General features: G+C 45.3%; 1 protein-coding gene across 2 annotated transcripts in view; it reads right to left on the reverse strand.

The window, feature by feature from the left end:
• The window catches only part of LOC144125028 (chitin synthase chs-2-like), a 115948-nt gene extending 96218 nt beyond the window's left edge, over nt 1–19730 (reverse strand). For both annotated transcript variants that reach the window (XM_077658063.1, XM_077658064.1), the window contains exon 1: nt 19495–19730. The gene's annotated coding sequence lies outside the window, so the exon portion shown is untranslated. The remainder of the gene's footprint in view (nt 1–19494) is intronic.
• Nucleotides 19731–20697: the final 967 nt, after the last annotated feature.

Here is a 20697-nt window from a genome sequence, read left to right on the forward strand (position 1 = left end):
TCTTTTAAATCATTTGGGCAATAGTCGAATTTATTGAAATGAGGTGTACAGATTGATGAAGCGTTTTATCAGTTACCATCAAACGTATACGCTTCATAGCGGCCACGCGTTTAAACTTAGCCTCGCGCATCCAAGTGCCGGCATGCTCTTACGTTAGTAATTTGCGTGATTTTTGAATAAAATAATTGGCGCAGTAACTGTCTCGGTTCCAGGTGGACACATCAACAGCGCCTAAGGGAAGGGAGGAAGGTGGGAGCGAAAGAAGGAGAGAAAGAGACGCCGTATTGGAGGGCTCCGGAATAATTTCCACCACATGATGATATTTAACGTGCACTGATATTGCCCAGCACACGGGCGCCTTCCGCGTTTCGCCTCCATCGAAACGCGGCCGCCGCGGCCGTGTTCGAACCCGGGTACCCAAGCCCGGGGGTGTAGCTCAGTGGTAGGGCGTTCGCTTATACAATAAAGTTTTTCATTCATTCGCTTCGCATGTGAAAGGCCCCTGGTTCGAGCCACAGGTTCGAATCACCGAACCAAGGCTCTTGCGTTTGTAGGCGGTGGCATAAAACCAGCCACGCGTTCGAACTTTCTGCTGGCACGTGCAAGTGCCAGCTTGCTCGTGAGTTTGGAATCGCGTACCAAAAACTGCTCTTGAAACTTAAAGCTGTTGTTTAAAATGATTCAGTACCTACTGATGGAATCGATTCGGACTCTGCCTCTCAGGTGTTCCACGGGGTTCTGTTTAGGGACCACTACTTTTTTAAATTTTTATTAATGACTGCTTCCGCAGTCATTAATAGCAGTAATAATAGTAATAATACGTCTGTTCGCAGATGATTGCATATATTATCATGCATTTCCAGCCGCGACGATAAGGAGCTATTAAGTATATTTTATTAAAAGTCAAGCTTGGTGTTCAAATTGGCAAATATATTCAAACATAAAAATAGCAGCAGCTATGACCGTGATGTCCAAAGCTAATTCATTAAAGTTCTGCTACACCATCGAAAACAGCCCCTTATATCAGGTTGCGAAATACAAGTACTTATATAGGAGCTGTACTTACATCAGACTTGAAACGTCCACATAACGTGTACTTCGGCTGCGTTTTTATGGAGGAAAAACGCTAAGGCGCCCGTGTGCTGTGCGATGTCAGTGCACGTTAAATATCCCCAGGTGGTCGAAATTAATCCGGAGCCCTCCACTACGGCACCTATTTCTCCCTTTCTTCTTTCACTCCCTCCCTTATCCCTTCCCATACGGCGCGGTTCAGGTGTCCAACGATATATGAGACAGATACTGCGCCATTTCCTTTCCCCCAAAAAACCAATTATTATTATTATTATTATTACTCTAAACAAAGCAATGGTCGAAATTATTCCGGAGCCCTCCACTACGGACCTATTTGTTCCTCTCTTCTTTCACTCCCTCCTTTATCCCTTCCCTTACGGCGCGGTTCAGGTGTCCAACGATATATGAGACAGATACTGCGCCATTTCCTTTCCACCAAAAACCAATTATTATTATTATTAACTTAAAGCTGTTGTTTAATATGATTCAGTACCTACTGATGGAATCGATTCGGACTCTGCCTCTCAGGTGTTCCACGGGGTTCTGTTTAGGGACCACTACTTTTTTTTTATTAATGACTGCGGAAGCAGTCATTAATAGCAGTAATAATAGTAATAATACGTCTGTTCGCAGATTATTGCATACATTATCATGCATTTTCAGCCGCGACGATAAGGAGCTATTAAGTATATCTGAGGAAAAGTCAAGCTTGGTGTTCAAATTGGCAAATATATTCAAATATAAAAATAGCAGCAGCTATGACCATGATGCCCAAAGCTAATTCATTAAAGTTCTGCTACACCATCGAAAACAGCCCCTTATATCAGGTTGCGAATTACAAGTACTTATATAGGAGCTGTACTTACATCAGACATGAAATGAAACGTCCACATAACGTGTTCTCTAAACAAAGCAATGAAACAACTTGGATATTTAAAAAGAAATCTTGGCAAAACCCCAACCGTAAACAGATTACTTACATAAAGATATTTCATTTTGGAATATACAGTATTTTTTCCGGACCCACACACAAAGACCAATTTTTGCCAAACTTAAGAATGTCCACCATAAATCTGTCAGGTTTGTTTGTAATTTTTATAGTAGATGGAAAACATCCCAGAAAACCCTTTTGCAAATGGCGAATATAGAGACACTGCGAGCAAGGCGACATCGTGAAAGAAGTGTTCTACTTGATTTATAACGATCAACTTGGAAAAAAACAAAAGGGCTTTTTTATTTCGGTCGGTTACCCAGCGACTAATTCGTTCTTTTCACTCAGAGAAAGTGAGCAATTTTTCATGCGGGAGGAATGTGTTTAAAGCCTAATTTTTCCCAAGAACAAACCCGCCGCGGTGGCTCAGTGGTTAGGGCGCTCGACTACTGATCCGGAGTTCCCGGGTTCGAACCCGACCGCGGCGGCTGCGTTTTTATGGAGGCATAACGCTAAGGCGCCCGTGTGCTGTGCGATGTCAGCGCACGTTAAAGATCCCCAGGTGGTCGAAATTATTACGGAGCCCTCCACTACGGCACCCCTTTCTTCCTTTCGTCTTTCAATCCCTACCTTATCCCTTCCCTTACGGCGCGGTTCAGGTGTCCAACAATTATGAGACAGATACTGCGCCATTTCCTTTCCCCAAAAACAACATATTAACATATTCACAAGAACAATATATATATATATATATATATATATATATATATATATATATATATATATATATATATATATATATATATATATATATATATATATATATATATATATATATATATATATATATATATATGAGACAGATACTGCGCCATTTCCTTTCCCTAAAACCAATTATTATTATTATTATTATTATTATTATTAAACTTCAAACACCGCTCAAAATAACTTTCACGTCACTATAGTAGATCAGCGCATGTTAGATAACCTAATTCGTAGCTTCAACTGGCAGTCATTAGTTGGGTATAACCCCCCTCATATACTTTATTCTTTGTTCTGCCAACAATTAAGGATATTTGAACAAGCCTCGAAGCGGGTCATCCACAAAAAACAAACACGCAATCATATCTGGTTCAATGCAGCAATTTTGCAAGCAATTCTGCACAGAGATGGGCTGTGGAAGCGTTGTAAGCGTTCCCCTAAAAATCTTGAATTGCGCACCGAATACAGAGCCGCAAGAAACGGAGTTGTCGCGCTTATTCGTTCTGCCAAACGGCAGTACTACCGTGAGCAATTTAGAGAAGCTACCAGAAACCCCGCCAAAACTTGGTCATTAAATAATAATTTGAGAGGCGTTAACACAAATGAGTCATCTTTTCAAGGCATTTTCTCGTGTAATCCTCAGCAAACAGCTGAATTATTTAACAAACACTTTGCAAGTGTATCTCAGCCTTGTTCATCCTTGCCACACGATAGATGTTCCTTGACACATACGGTATCTGCGTCCGCCTTTTTACCGAAGCTGTCGGCAGGTGATCTGGCCCGTATAATCTTTAGCTTCAAACATAAAAAACCACCTGGTCTTGATTGTATTCCAGTGTCTCTGCTTCAGAGAAATTATGAAGCGCTAGAGAACATACTTCTGTCTATCCTCAACGGATTCTTAGAGACTGCTGAAATACCGAGTATCTTAAAAACGGCGATTGTGAGACCAATATACAAGGGTGGCAAGAGAGAGCTTCTTGATAATTATAGGCCCATATCCGTTTTACCAATACTTTCCCAGATTTTAGAAAAATTTGTTAGAGTGCATGACATCATTTGTGAAAAAGTTTTCTATTCTGTCTGACCGACAGTTCGGGTTCATAGAAGACCGTGGAACGCTATTACTTTTAGAAGAATTTGCAGATGAATTGTATACTGCTTTTTATCACAATCTGTTTGCCTGCTGCCTATTTCTAGATATCGCCAAAGCTTTTGATACAGTAAATCACGAAATATTATTACAAAAATTGTACCTACTTGGATTTAGGGGTCCATTTCATAACCTTTTAAAAAGTTATTTGCAAGATCGCTCACAAGTCGTAGCCCTTGATAATACCAAAGCCGTGAGCAGCCGTCAGATGTTGAAGGCTCGGGTTCCTCAGGGGTCCGTTCTGTCACCTTTACTTTTCAATCTATTTATAAATGACTTCGCGTCAGTGATAACAAAGTCCCTGGTCTTTCAGTACGCCGATGATACGGTGTTACTAACAAAGCACATTTCATACAAAACTGCGGTTTCCTTAGTGCAAAAAAATATCGGTAACGCTATGCACTGGTTTTCTTTGAATGGTCTTTTGGTAAACCACCAAAAAAACAAAATTAGTTTGTTTTAGAAACCCCTTGAAGACAACTGTACTGACTGAATCTGTTTTCTTACACTGCCACAACGGTAAAGATTGCAATTGCGCTCCTGTTGAAAATGTTCATTGTATAAAATATCTGGGTATATACTTCGACAGTGATCTGTCTTGGCACAGTCGCATGGCATATATTTGTAGCAGATTACGTAGCACTGCATGGCTATTGTTTACAATTAAATCTTTCCCTCCTGTATCTGTAAAAAAGACAATCATGCATGCACTAGCGTACAGTGTTATAAGGTACGGCATCACAGTTTTTGCGCACTGTTCGCAAAGGTGGCAAGATCGTCTAGATACCCTTCTAAAAAGCATGTTGAAGAGTACGGCCTACGAACGTTCATTTCCCCCTCGAGGAAACTTGTTTAAATTTCTGGCCCTTCCGTCTTTTGAAAGTTTATATAAACAAACAGTAGTTCTCCGACACTTTTGGAATCCTGCCTTCAAGACTAAATCAGTTGCTACCAGAACCCTACGTAAAGGTCAGCGCTACATAGTTCCTAAATACTCAACCAGATACGGCAAAGCAAGACGAGGTGTATATGTCCCTGCAATATTCAACAGTCTTCCTGATCATGTATTTTCTGCCACTTCCAAAGCGACGTTGAAACGGATGTTGAAATCGATGTTATAAGGAAAAATGATGCAGAGAGCACGTCACTGTTACAGTGGGTTTTCTTTTTTACTATATAATTTGTTTAGTAGTTATATTTCAGTGTGTGTACACTTACCATGATATTTTATTGCTTATACTTTCGCTCGCCGTTGCTGCCGGGCCTAGCCCTGCAAGCCTTCTCTTGGCTTTGACAGGCCCGAGTTTGTATGTATAACAAGATGTCATGGCAATAAAATTATTATTATTATTATTATTATTATTATTATTATTATTATTATTATTATTATTATTATTATTATTATTATTATTATTATTATTATTATTATTATTATTATTATTATTATTATTATTATTATTATTATTATTATTATTATTAAGAACATCCGCACCGGCTTACCTACGAATGTGGTTGCGTATTCGACCATGTCTTCTGTTTTTTGTGCATTCTGTAATGTGACCTAACACCACCAACGTTTCACATTGTTCAACATCGGGTTTATATTTAATTTTGTTTTGTTGCAAATGTTGCTCCCGTGCCATCATTCGCTACGTTGAATACACATTGTATATCGCTATACTTTCTCATTATGCATGTACTACCCGCTCTTGACTAAGGGCTGGCATTCAGGCTGCCAATATAGAATAAATAATAAATAAAGCGCTTGAAAAAAACACGCAAGAAAAGTACATTGAACCAAGTTTTTTATAAAGAGCAAAAATTACCAGCGTTTACGATGGCAATTAAGAAGGAAATGAGCCTTCTTATATAAGAAGGAAATTCTTTTTGAGAAGGGAATGAACCTTGTTATATTTCCTTAATTTTACAAAACAATGCTCATTAAGCATTATAGCAGCGCAATTAAACAGAATAATAAGATTCCAGGCCGAATGGTAAACTTGCCTCGTAAATCCATCCACAAAACCCACCATGCTCGACATTAAAAATGCTGGGACACGCACTAACACACACTTTTAGCTGGGCGTGACTCTGTGGGTAAAGGTCAAAAAAGATCAGAAGAAAAAAGGGAATTTATTTCATAATAAGCTTCGTGTTGAACAGTTTTACGCATGGGATGATAACACGTCTCGCCAAGTACTTCCGAAGAAGGTTGCATCCATACCTGATAGCTAGCAAACAAAACTAAGTCAGCTGCGCATGGTTTTGTTCAATGCTAGAGGCATAGTGAGTAAAAAACGAGCACTAGATGCACTTTTGATTTCATATGATCCCCATATTTGTATGATCCCTGAGACCTGGCTACACAACGACATACGTGATAATGATATCGTGCCACCTGGATATCACATATATACATAGGCGTGGCAGAGGCACACATGGTGGTATTGTAGCAGTTGTTACGAAGGATTATGTTGGTGTTACTGTCTGTGAGCAACTTGCCGCACATGAAAGCATGTTTTTGAAAATTTTCGTTTTCGAGTCGCATTCTTTCTTTGTGCGGTAGTCGCCCTTCGGACGCAGATGAGTCTGTCATGGATCGTTTATGACTGCCTCCAAAGACAGGCCAGAAAAAAACGTTCTGATCATATGGGATTTTAACTTATTGCCTTCAATTGAACGGGGCTCCTTGAATTATGGCGTTTCCAGATCAGCAGATGCAGTAGTGGATGCGACGTTCTATCTTAACTTGGAACGCAGCGTGCGTTAATGCATTCGTGGGTCCTTGATTCTCGATCTTTTATTCATCAGAATATTTTTTTATAGCTTAGAGTTCTCAGTACTGCAAGGAATTTCTGACCACGAGTTGATATATTTAAGGTGGTCACGAAATCGGGCTCAATAGCAAAAAAAAATTAAGAGTAGTCAAATACATTTGCAGGGCAGATGATGATACAATAACTGACTACTTTGACATGCAGTTTGACTGCGTAGTGAATAATGCTGAAAATTCCTGGAAAAAGTTTCGCGACGTCATCAGGTTTTGTGTTAATAACTATGTGCCCTCGAAAAATGTTGGCAGCCGGCGTTTCAGTCCCTGGATTACTCGTGATATTATTAAAACGAAACGCAAGTTCAAGAGACTGAAAAAAAAACACTATAACGCGATAATATCGTGCTTCACACAACTGAGGCAAGATCTTTTGGCAAAAGTTAGTCATATTCTTACTGTATAAAATGCGACGCAACAAAATGCTGGCGCCACCTCAACGGGAGCAAAAAGGGAAAAAATAAAATAAAGATCGGAGATGTAACAATAATTGATCCCCGGCTAATCGCAGACGTTTCAACGACTATTTCTAGAGCGTATTCCTTGCGGTATCTGAGTACGCAGTCTCTATAGGTGCAAATGAACTTGTGGTCACTCAAGAAGGCATCATAGCTATTCTTTTAAACTCGACATTAAATAAACCTGCGGGTCATGATAGTATAATGAATACTTTTTGCGACGGTGCAGTGAACAGCTATCTCCATTTGTGACGGATATCTTCAACTCGTCGCTTGCTACAGCAGAGATACCGCATGACAGGCGCGAAGCACGTGGGGTTTCCGTTCACAGAAACGGTGATCGTTTATCTCTCCGAAATCACCGCCCCATTTCAATCAGGAGTACATGTTACAAGCTCTTAGGGCATTTTATTGCTTACTATACATTCGAGAATTCCTAGGAAGCCGCAGGCTGTTATCACAGTATCAGCACGGTTTCAGGAAACACATGTGCAATGTGCGAATACTTGATATGCACGGCCAGCTAGATGAAGGCTTTCGATTTTTCTAAAGCCTTCGATAGAGTGCCACATTGAAAGTAATTGCACAAGTTGGACCCTGTTAGAGATGAGGGGTCCTTGAGTGAGCTGACTCTTTCAGCGCCGCAGGTCCCTTCTCCGAATGACGTTGTCGGACTTGGTTATGAAGGAAACTGTACAGGGGGTTTATTTTACATTATTTACAAGATTTTGGAACCCATTGGAGGGTGATGGGGGAAGGTCGGAGGATCTGAGAAGATCTGAGGATGATCGAGGATTCCTTCTCACGGCACTCGTCGTCCGGTTTAAAAAAGGATCCGGTCCCTAGGATTCCCCAGGTTCGAGGAAGTCTTCGCCAGGTTGGGCGTGGCCTAACTTGCGTTGTCGTACACACACACACACCACTTCACATAGGGACACGCCCCCGTCACATGCCTCGCCGGAGAAAGAGGGTGCCGCTGGACAATCGCCCCCACCAGAGAGAGCGTTGTCTTCGCGTCCGAACGACAGTTCTCACGCTCCAGCCGGACACGTCTTCCGGGAAGTCCGAATGGGCGAGGCGCCGGCGAGCAGGCACAGTTGAAGGGGTGAGTCACCCCTGCTCGGTTCTGGCGGTCGCTAACTGCCTCCGTGCCGCACGGTCGATCTTCCGGGAACAATGTTATTTTCAAACGGCAGTGGAATCCTCCGTCTCGAATTCAATAAACCACGCGAGGACCGGCCGTGGGAAACAAGATGCCTATCGCCGGGAAGGGACCCCGGCTGCAGGTGTCCTAGCCGAATACGCAGCTGAATCAGACCACCGGCTGTCGCCAGAAACCTTACAGCTCCTCCGCGGCCCGAAAAATCTCGAATGTCCAGCGTTGACGACCGCTGGGCAGGAAGAGATGAGATGGCGTCCGTGTTGGTCCCCTGGATTGCAATATCATCGCCCCCAAGGCAGAACCCAAAGCACCACCAACAAAGGAAAGCGCAGGTGGGACGTTCTAAACAGCAAAGCACTGCCCCACCTGCAAGCGCTCGGACTTCGCCAAAGAATCACCAGGCTTCTTCCATTGACAACAATACACTTTTAAAAAATTGTGTTCAAATTTGGGTTAATGTTGTGCCGACTGAGCGCGAAACATCTCCTTTTAAAACTGCCACAGCCGGATTACTCGGAACAAAGTAAAAAAAAAAACACTCACACAGGAGGAGATTCCTCTTAGTTCTCCCGCTTACATCAGTCTGCTCAAGCCATCAGCATTTCCGTGCAGTTTCCCCTTCTTATAACGCACCGAGAAATTGTACTGTTGGAGAGCCAGACTCCATCTGAGCAAGCGACCATTTTTGGGGTACATCTGTCGCAGCCACGTTAAAGGACAATGATCAGTCTCAAATACAAACTTTGCTCCCTACAGGTAACACGACAACTTCTGCGCTGCCCAAACTAAACACGCGCACTAACCCCAAAAATGAGCGAATGGCCGTTTTCGTCCATGGTTGCGGAAATGCTGCGATCGGGGCAATCTTTAACTCGGATGGACTCCTAGTTCCCTGGCCTACAACGTGGCCCAAGTACGTCACCTGTGCGCAACCAAATCTACACTTTTCTGCCTTCAGTGTCAGTCCAGCCTGTCGTAAACTGGAAAACACGGTCTTTAGGTGTTCTAGAGGCTCTTGCCAGGTTTCCGAAAAAATTGCCACATCGTCTAAATAAGGGAGTGCAAAGCACTGCATGTCCTTCAGTACGATGTCCATGAGTTTCGAGAAGCTGTAGGGGGCATTCTTCAACCCAAAACTAAGCATTAAGGGTCGAAAGGTGCCCGCTGGGGAGATGAAAGCGGCATACCTGCTCGCGCTTTCTGAGAGGGGAACTTGCCAATATCCCCGTACGAGATCGAGGGTGGAAATGAATTTCGCGCCGCTCACCCTTTCTATCCTTTCCTCTATGTTGGGAATCGGGTATAGCTGATCCCTGGTAATAGCATTAAGCTTTCTATAATCCACGCAGAGACGAGGATCTTTCCCTGGGGCCTCAACAAGAATTAGCGGTGAGGTATAGTCACTTTCCGCTGGCTCTACAACCCCTAACTCCAATATGCGCTGAATTTCCGCGTCCATTATTTCTTTTTGCCGCGGTGATACCCTGTAGGGTTTCGACCGTACCGGCTCATCAGAGGTGAGCTTGATTTCGTGTGTCAGGAGGTGTGTCTTTCCCGGGCGACTGCTAAATAGGTCAGCGAATTCGCTCAACTGCTTTAGCGTGTCGACCTGTGTCCCGCTTAGGAAATCTGCATTCACGGAGTGAGCCAGAATGTTTTCCACGTTGTCACTAGCGTCCGCACCTTCTTTCCAACCCTGACTCTCGCCGTCCGGCTCTTCTGGTTCATTTAGAGTCAGATTGACGATCCCGCTGCGTTCCACGAACGGCTTCATCAGATTGCAATGATAGATTCTCACCTGCTTTCCCCTGCCTGGAACCCTTAGCGCGTAATTCGTCTCCGAAAGTTTTTGCAACACTTCTACTGGACCATCCCAGTGAACTTCCAGCTTGTTTTTTCTCGATGGCCGGAGGATCATCACGCGATCGCCCGCGGTGAAACCTCGAAGGCGAGCGTTTTTGTCATAATAGACCTTGGCGGCCTCCTGGGCAGCTTTCATATTTCGATTTACTAATTCCCTCGTGTTGTTAAGGCGGTCCAGTAGCATAAGCACGTACTCAACCACTGTCTGGTTCTCTCCTGTCCCTTCCCACATTTCTCTCAGCATTCGGAGGGGAGAGCGGAGGGCTCTTCCGTACACGAGTTCTGCTGGCGTAAACCCCGTAGCTTCGTGGGGGACTGTTCGTAAAGCGAAAAGTGTGGCCGGCAGACAATCCTCCCAGTCTGCTTTATGCTCATAACAAAGAGCGCGTAGCACCCGCTTCACCACCGAATGCCATTCCTCTACACTGTTGGACTGCGGATGATACACCGAGCTGTGCAACAGTTTTATTCCGCATCTTTCTAGGAATGTGGTCGTCAAGGCGCTTGTAAAGACCGTTGCCTGATCGGCTTGGATTTCGGCCGGAAATCCTATTCTCGCGAACACTAACAAAAGGGCATCAACTATTTCTGTGGAGCTCAAGTCCTTCAACGGAATTGCTTCGGGAAATTTTGTGGCGGGACATAGCATAGTAAGCAAGTACTTATAGCCTGATTTCGTGTTAGGCAAAGGGCCTACTGTGTCTATTACAAGCCGGCGGAAAGGTTCCGAGATCAATGGAACAATTTTCAGTGGAGCCTTCCATGTCTCTCCCGGCTTGCCCACGCGCTGGCACGCATCGCATGATTTTACGTAGCGTTCTGCATCTTTGAAACAACCCGGCCAATAATATTCCATTAATAGGCGCTCCTTTGTTTTATTGATTCCCAGATGTCCTGCCCAGCCATTTCCGTGGCAGAGACTCAGAATGTCCGCTCTGTATTTTTCGGGCACGACCAGCTGATCACATGTTTTGCCTTTTCTGTCCTGGTAGTGTCGGTATAGTAAGCCTCCCTTCTCATGCATCGTTATGTTGCGTGTCGCGATGCCCTCTTTAGCTGTAAGGTGCAGTCTTTCCAAAGTGGGATCCTGCTCCTGTTCTTTTGTTAGGGACTCCCTGTTCACCTGCAGAAGGCGATCAAAACTACGCGATGTTGGAGATAAAACGGATCCTTCAGCGTTTTCTGATTCCTCTACCGACTTAGTGGTTGAAGTCCCTCGTCGCTCATTTGCTCGGTCAGCTGTCTGGCTTTCATTCCTCGTTGGTTTACTTCCCTCCTCATTTGATTGCAACGATATGCTGGCTGGTGCGTCTCTGGCTACCTGAGGTTCGGGAATCTGACTTAGTTGAGATGCGAGCTGACGAGTTTTCGATCTTGTCAAAGCTTGTATCACCCCGCTTCCGAGTTTCTGGCCTCTCTCGCGTAGCAATTGGTCTGATCAATTCGAGAAGAGGTAAGGATATTGAAGTGGCACGGCCTTCGAAACTGCGGCCTCAGTGATTAGCTCTCCAAACGGTCCACAAATTATCACTCTAGCTATGGGAAGGCATACACTGTGTTCTTCTACTGCCTGTTTTATCCACGAGACTTCTCCCGTAAAATCGTCCACTGACACGTAAGACGGGTGGACAACGTCCATCGTCGCGGCGCTGTCACGAAGCACCCTGCACGGTTTCCCGTTAACGTGCAGCTCGTGCAGGTATGGCTTAAGGAGCTCTAGATTCTCGGCGTTATCCTCGACGCACGAGAACACCAAACGTTGCTTTGTACACTTGGCTGCAAAGTGCCCGACACCATTGCAGTTGTAGCAACGAAATGGCCTACTAGCCTCAAACTCTTTTTTCGCGGCTTTGTCTGCTCCCTGTCTCTTCGCCTGTTCTTCACGCCTTTCTGGCGCTACCTTCGTTGCCTCTGATTGCTCCGAACTTCTAGCACTTCGCGTCTTTCTGCTAGGCCCTTTATCTCGCATCGCGTTTCGAGCGTGTGACGCACCCTCTTCAGTGCTCAACCTTCTGCGCGAAACGTACTCCTCTGCTAGCTCAGCGGCCCTTTCAACTGTGTCGACTTTTTCCCTGTCTTGAACCCACAGTTTCACCACTTGGGGAATGCTTCGGCAAAGTTGCTCAAGGCAAAAACACTCAATGATTTTGTCTCGGCTTTCGTAAACCTCGGCTCCTTTTAGCCACTCTAGCAGATTCGTCTTTAGTCCATACGCGAAATCCGGATAGCCCTCGCTATCGTTTTTCATTGCGTTCCTGAAGCGCTGTCGGAAAGCTTCGGCTGACAGCCGGTACCTTTTTAGCAGGCTGGCTTTGACTTTTTCGTAGTCAGCTGCGTCTTGTGTGCTAAGTCTCGCTATGACTTCAGCTACTTCACATGGCAAGAGTGTCAGAAGCCGTTGCGGCCATGTACTGCGAGCAAAGTTCTCCCTTTCGCAAGTTCTCTCAAAGTTTCCCAGGTACAATCCTATGTCCCTTCCACTTTCATAGGGCTGCATGAATCTGTTCATTCTATATGATTGTACATCGCTTGCTCTTTCAGGAGACCCGGCTCTCGAACTGTCGCCTTATTTTCGATTTTCGCTTTCAAGCTGCAATCGCTTTAGATTTCTTTCTTCTTTTTCAGCTTCCCACTTTTGCCGTTCTTTCTCTTTTTCCCATTCCGCTTCTCTTTTTCTTTTTTCTTCCTGTACCAAATTCCACGTATCTACCAGCTGATCGTCATCTACGTGCTTTTGAATTGTCTTGCATATTTCAAGTTTTGTAATTTTTCCCTGTACTTCTATTGACAGTTCCTCGCATAACAACAGCAAGTCCGACTTTGACAATTTCATAAGGTCCATGACAATGCCTTCTCCGCTTTGGCAATGCTATCTTCAAAATGTCGTGAGATTACCCTTTCTCAATTGACATACACTTCCCAGTGATTCTAGATTATTCTCTAAAAATCTGAAGCCTGGTGAATCCTATAGCAAAATGCCGAAACGCTTACCGGTTGAGAAATCACGATGTCGCACGGTCCATCCCAGCTGCTGCCAACCAGTTGTTAGAGATGAGGGGTCCTTGAGGGAGCTGACTCTTTCAGCGCCGCAGGTCCCTTCTCCGAATGACGTTGTCGGGCTTGGTTATGAAGGAAACTGTACAGGGGGTTTATTTTACATTATTTACAAGATTTTTGAACCCAATGGAGGGTGATGGGGGAAGGTCGGAGGATCTGCGAAGATCTGAGGATGATCGAGGATTCCTTCTCACGGCCCTCGTCGTCCGGTTTAAAAAAGGGTCCGGTCCCTAGGATTCCCCAGGTTCGAGGAAGTCTTCGCCAGGTTGGGCGTGGCCTAACTTGCGTTGTCGTACACACATACACCACTTCACATAGGGACACGCCCCCGTCACATGCCTCGCCGGAGAAACAGGGTGCCGCTGGACAATCGCCCCTACCAGAGAGAGCGTTGTCTTCGCGTCCGAACGACAGTTCTCACGCTCCAGCCGGACACGTCTTCCGGGAAGTCCGAATGGGCGAGGCGCCGGCGAGCAGGCACAGTCACCCCCTGCTCGGTTCTGGCGGTCGCTAACTGCCTCCGTGCAGCACGGTTGATCTTCCGGGAACAATGTTGTTTTCAAACGGCAGTGGAATCCTCCGTCTCGAATCCAATAAACCACGCGAGGACCGGCCGTGGGAAACAAGATGCCTATCGCCGTGCAGGGACCCCGGCTGCGGGTGTCCTGGCCGAATACGCAGCTGAATCACACCACCGGCTGTCGCCAGAAACCTTACAACCCCTATCGGCCTTTCCTCTCGTATATTTTAAGTGAATCATTGCCTACATTGGAGATAGGCAGCAGTTTGTTGAAATACTGCACGTGTTCCTCAAAAATGCTGTCCGTGGCTTCTGGTGTGCCCCAAGGCAGTGTCTTGGGACCGCTTTAATTGTTTTAGTGCGCTAGCACTTATAGTGGCCATTCCCAGCATTTGGGCGTTGTGTTTGTTTGTTTGTTTGTCTGGTTGTTTGCTTGTTTGTTTGAATCCGGTTTTGTGGCAAGCTGGTCACCTTCCTGCCGGGTGGTGGGCAACCTGCCCACCTTGTCAGGAGGCAGTCCATTCATTCGTCGGAGGCTGCTCGGGAACAGCAACTATAGGTCGCAACCCAACCCAAGCAACCGATGGCAACCGATCGATGGTAAGTCCTACCGATGACAACGCCTGCCATAGCACCTACCTTGAGCAACTGCGCAACTGGGCCACTGCTCACCTGCTCACCGGCTGGATTATTTGCCAACGTGGGGCCTGAGGTAACCAGACGAGAACCTGGGGTGCTAATTAGGCAGAACCGCCCCTAAGCGCGCCGAGCTAAACGGAATGAGCAGCAGCGGTTAAGAGAAGCACGTGATTCGAATGATGGTTGGACAGTAGCTAAACGGAAGAAGTTGGGGTTGTAATTAGGTGGTAGCCTGGTGCCACCTAGTAAGTCGTAGTTCCAACTGACAATTGACGTCATGCAAGCGCACATATCCACATTTCGCCTAATTACCCACACCGACTGACAATTTTTAAGTGGCAAAGTACTATAAGTGTTAATCACGCTTAAAGTACTCTTTAAACTGATTTCCGGTGGTCTAATGCCCACACGGAAATGGATTAAACTCACTTTCATGCAGCACGAAACCAGATGTGCTCATATTAAGGTCGTCGAGTTGAGCAGAAGGGGGACAAAATATTTTATGCAAAGAAAATACTGAAGACGAGCGCAGTGAGTAGAGTCCTCAGTCCAGAACACCGGTAGATTTCGCCGCTGTCTTCGCCCTTTCGATCAGCTGTAGCTGCCTGTCGGGTTCATAACCGGACAGCTCTATCTCCCACTGCTCGTTACTAAAATTAATTTTTCCCCTTAAATATATTGATATATTTCAGAGTGATAACTCTCATAGTCTTCTCCTGTCTACTCCTTATCCAGCATCTTTGTGAAGTCGTGCTTAATGTCCAGCATCGTTCCCTCAGGACTACCGGATGGCCAAAATTTATTTGCTTGTTTATTTATTTACTTTTATTTACTTATTGAAGCCTCAGGGTCGAAGGCTGTAAAGAAGGGAGTGATTACAAATGGCATGAACAATGAACATGAACAAATGCAATAAGTGTTACAAAACAAAGTAGTTTTCATCCTCCTGTTATACAACTTTAACTAGTGCGGTTCGAAAATACTGGTCTGCGGGAATGTGGTTCCACTCACGTGATGCATGAGGCAAGGAAGACTGAAATGTAGATATGGTGTTGCAGATTTCAACTCCAGCTCTGTGCTGATGATCAATGCGGTGTGACACGTATGTGGGAGAAGAAATGAGGGCATCGCGTAGCGTGGGATGATGGTACAGCTTACGAAAAAAAGCTGAGACGAATTATCTTCTGGCGGGATGTTACGAGTGGCAAAGAAAGATTAGCTTTCATACTTGTTACGCTGGCGGTAAGGTTAAAGTTGGACAAGATAAAACGAGCAGCGTTATTCTGGACCACCTCCAGCGAGGTAATTAGTTTTTCATGGTGAGGATCCCATATAGCGGCTGCGTATTCCAGTTTAAAACGTATTAGTCTTTTGTAAAGTGACGATTTCAAGGAAGATGGGGCATTAGAAAAGTTACGGCGTACATAGCCCTACGTACGGTTAGCGCTGATCGTAATTTACTCAATATGGCGCGTCAAAGTGAGGTTGGCAGAGATGTGGACACCCTGATATTTATATGTATAGACCACTTCTAAGGAGATGCTATTGAGAGATACTACACACGCGGAGTGTTAGCGCGTCTTGATACTCGCATAATCTTACTTTTTAGTATTGAGTTCCATAAGCCATTCATTTCACCAAAGAGAAATGTTAGAGAGACGTTGAAGGGAGCCAGTATCGTCGATTGATTTTATTTCACGAAAAACAAGCAAATAGGTGAATGTTAGATGACACTATGGAAGGGAGGTCCTTTGTAAATGAATAACAAAAGATGTCCAAGCACTGACCCCTTAGGTATACCCGAGTAAACTCGCTGAAAGGTGAGTTATAATTGTTATCGGAAACGAACAGCGACCGGTTAAGAAGAAAGTATTCAATCCATTTCAGAACATTGTAGTCAATATTCAGTTGGGTTAGTTTAATAAATAATAAACGGTGACATACCTTGTCGAATGCTTTGGAGTACTCAACGAAAATACAGTCAGCTTCGTATGCGCAATCTAAAATTAGCTGAAGTTTGTTAGTGAGGCAGGTAAGTTGAGTGACGCCGGAAAATCACTTTCGAAAATCATGCTGTGCGGGTGTAATACACGAATTAGACTCGAGAAAGTTAACAAGACTTGTAAAAATTACATGTTCTGATTGTTTTCTAATAATAGTTTACTGTTCTAATAGCTAATAGTAGTAGTAAAATTGATCCGGGGCTTTCAACAAAGGCGGGGCTCAAAGCCCACAATGAAGCTTCAGCCCGTAAAAAGTCATTGACCACCAGTAACTTATTATTTGGTTCAATCAGTTACGGATGAGTCTTTGTGCAGCAAGAAAGAAAAAAAAAGAAAAAAGCTTCGTATTAAGTTTATGATGCGATAGCGTAATGGGTTAATTAATACCCTTATATGCGGAATTGCTCATTCGCGTCTTTACACTCATAGATCCCTGGGAGTCATCATACCACTCATGGCGCAGTGGTGGGTGCACCACTGTCCTGCGATGGCAGGTGGTGCCACCGGCGGGGTTTGTGCGACACAGGTTGCTCTTCCCGAGCAACCGATCAATAATTTAACTGCCACCTACCACGGTGGTCAGTTTGCTCACAATCCGGTGGGCTGGTTGTGATGACGCCACAAGGTCACGTGACCTGGGTGGCCTACCTAGTTTCTTCCCCGGGGATTTTTCGCTCACAACACTGACGCTGACGACGCCGAAGCTTCCGCAGAACGGAAACGTTAACGCTATCGCGTTTAAGCTGCGATCATACCCAACAATTCTTGACAAAAGCATTTTTAAACAAGAAAGAGTTTATGAACGCAATTTTTTTAATATATTGTGGTATTTCACTATTACAATCAATGCATCCGCAGATATCCCGTCGGCAGGCTTCATTTTTTTGCTATTAACGTTTGCGTTATCGTTAAAAGCTTTCAAATTTTGGTTTTCTATGGCAGTCTTCACTGCTCAATACGGGCGATGGAAATGTTTAGAAGAAAGATTTCTCTAGGCATCGAAAAAATGAACCAGTACCTTACAATTTTCCAATATTCAAAACTTTTGTCCAACAATATTGGACATGAACGCGTCGAAAAAATGCTTTGTATCCTGCAAAAAAAAGTTTTCGTATCCACTCTGACCCCTTTGCATCAATCTGGGACTTTTGCATGAATGCAGGTATCGGTAGGACAATGCCCGAGTTGTGAGATACACCGCGAATGACGCAATGCTGCGCTCAAAGAAACAATAGCATAGGCGTGGAGTGATAAGGCGGATGGCTGAGATTATCCGGTCGCTTGGAACAAGCTCTTGGAATGAGATGGCAGTGCAGTGAAACGCTGCGAATGATCTCTGCACTGACAGCGTGCATGTAGGGGCGTCTGCAGTTCTCAGGCGCGACACAGCAGAAACAAGTGAGTTAGTTGCCCGCAGTGTAGTGGCAGTTACAAGTGCAAGGCGACGGCTTTACAATGTGCTGCGTTCTGCTTTGCACATGTAGGACACCACATTTCTGCGACGTGCATCCAAAGATTTACTGTTTAAAAGCTTGCGGCCGCTCGCGTAGGTTCCATATGCTCTAAACTTTTTCTGTGCAAGCGTTGCGTTGTGGGCGCTTAGTATTTACATGTGTGGCAGGGAAGCTATGAGCATGTTCTACCGCGTCGACCACATTGTGATTCCGCACGAAACGTCAACAAGATTTGAGTATTGTCGTGAAGAAACCACCACCCGTGATGAGAAATGGAGTAGATGCCAAATGTTTAAAGCTTTACCGCACGCAATAAGTAGTTCCGAAGTGAAATCAACATTTTATCGAAAAGTATTTTTCTTTTGTTTTTTTTAATTTCCTGGTGTTTAGGTATATGTGTTAATGCATGATTCTTTTCTTTTTTCTTTCACAATGCTCCCTTTCATGCTTACAGTTTGTAAAGTTCGGCTATTCGAGACGGAAAAAATTTGGAGGACACTTAAGCTTCGTCTTTAAGAGTGAGACGCGACAGCGTGTTGCAGCGTTGCAAAGGAGTGCACGGAACGTCATCACCCGTTCGGCGCGACGCGCGTGGCCTGTTGGACATTTAAGGAAAGGACGCCTGTCTCACATATCGCGGTGGACACCCGAACCGGGCAGTAAGGGAAGAAATCAAACGAACAATTGCTTTTAAGGAAAGGAAATGACGCCTGTCACAAATCTCGCTGGACACCCGGACCGCGCCGTATAAGAGAAGGAAAATCCCTTCCCTTACGGCGCGGTTCAGGTGTCCACCATGATGCGCCATTTTTCGCTCACGGGCAACGCCGCCGCCTCCGACGACACCGGCTTTTCTGCGACACGAGCTCCTTAACGCTGTCGCGTTAAAATTGTTCAAGTATAAAAATTCTGCTCTTATTTCTGCAGTTTCGTCAGTCGCAAAAACGTGCTTTGGCGTCGTGGTTAAATTCTCTTACCCCTAAACGCGTTTGTGCGCCGCGTACGCAAATTACATGCGGGAGGGACAATACCAAGCTATCGCCTCCTCCAATGCCGTACTGAACAGTGCTGCAGTGTCCAGTCACCATACTTAACGACTTCAGCACGTTAATTATTTCCTATTGATGAATGCAACGTTTACGAAGATAATCGGTGGAGTGTCGCGGTCCTGCCATCTACCAGTCTGACATCGGTTCTTTGAGCGCCGTTGTAATAGCACGTAGAGATATTATAACGTAGTATAACGTAGTACAACGTATTATAACGTACAGCATCATTATAACGATTGCCACTTTCCTGCCGACGAGCATCGGTTATACCGCGCCGCTAACACTAATTTAATTACCTTTTTTATGGTCAGCGCATAAATTTTTGAACAAGGACTTGGGTCATTCAGGTACAAAGTTCCCTGTAGAGCGCAAACCACAGACCACAGAGTCCCCATTACTCGTTGCCCACTACCATTTCGCACTGCAAATTACGAACATTACTCGCCAGACAAGCGCGAACACCTCTACAGGTGGGATGTCGAAATCCGGTATAGGTCGGGTTTCATATCAGCAGGTGGAAGTGTGAGAAACGTATTACTTACGATAGTGGGAATCCAGTACTCGATGCGTGGCAGCGTCAAAGTGAGGAAAGCTCGCGATGCACTCGAAGGCCAGAAAAAGTGTTAGACATGCAGCGCCGTGTCCTCAACGTGGAGCCAGAACATGGCGCAAAAACGGCGCGGTGGCCCTCGATCATGTTCATGTTCCTGGTTCGTCAAAAGACTGAATGTCTAACGATGAAGACGCGTACCAAGCATCCCAGTATATGCGGCGGCAATCTCTCGACAAATATATTCCCTCTTCGTTGCACACGGAATCCTATCTTCCGAGCAACGCGTTGGCAGTGATAAAGGCTTACGATATATAATCGCGTGCACCTCTGGTCATGGCCTTTCATTGTACGGCGCATGAAATGGAATGGAATGGAAAACTTTATTGCTCCATATCTCAGAGAGATTGGCAGTGGGCCAGTGTCTTCATGTCGTAAGACCTGGCCGCTTCACAAGGTCGGCGCCCCTATATTCCAAGGCACCGCTGAGTCTTGCTGCCTCGCAGGCGTGCTGCACAGTTGCCCGTTGTGCCGCGAGCTCGCTGCTGGCGAGCAGACCCTCCCATTGTTTCGCACTTGGGTTATTTATTTTATGGAATGCGAAATTAGGCTTGCATTCCCACGTGATGTGGTATAACGTGGGGGTTGCCCGCACCACGGACATGTATCCCAGTACTGGGTAGGGAACATTTTGTGTAGCGTGTGCAGGTTGAAACATGTACCTGCTTGCAGTCTTCGCCAGCTGACTGCCTCGTGTTGTGCGTGTGGGGTGAGGGGTGGGGGGTATTTAAGTCTCCGTCCCCTGTAGTGGCTAAGTATTTCTGCATACGCCGGCTCCACCGTTAAGGGGGTCTCTAGGGTTTCCGACTGCCCTGCTCGGTGCGTGAGTTCGCGAACTAGGCTGTCCACCCTTGAGCTGTCCTCTATCCCGGTGTGTGCCGGTATCCAGAATATCATGTGTTTTATGTTTTTGTTAGGAGCCTCTGTTTCGAGGAGGATTCTCAGTGCTTCCTTATCTAACTCTGCCTTGTGGGTTCCTACATGTTGCTTTAGAGTCTGTTATATTATCAGATTTGTTCCTGCGGTAACCTTCAGCCGCCGCTAGAGCTACGGCGACTTCTTCCCCCTACGTTACCGTGCAGTTTCTCAGTGTCGCGCAGCTAATTGGTTCTCCCGTGTGGTCTACTACTGCTGC

Source organism: Amblyomma americanum, chromosome 3 (assembly GCF_052857255.1).
Source record: "Amblyomma americanum isolate KBUSLIRL-KWMA chromosome 3, ASM5285725v1, whole genome shotgun sequence".
NCBI classification, from domain to species: Eukaryota; Metazoa; Arthropoda; class Arachnida; order Ixodida; family Ixodidae; genus Amblyomma; species Amblyomma americanum.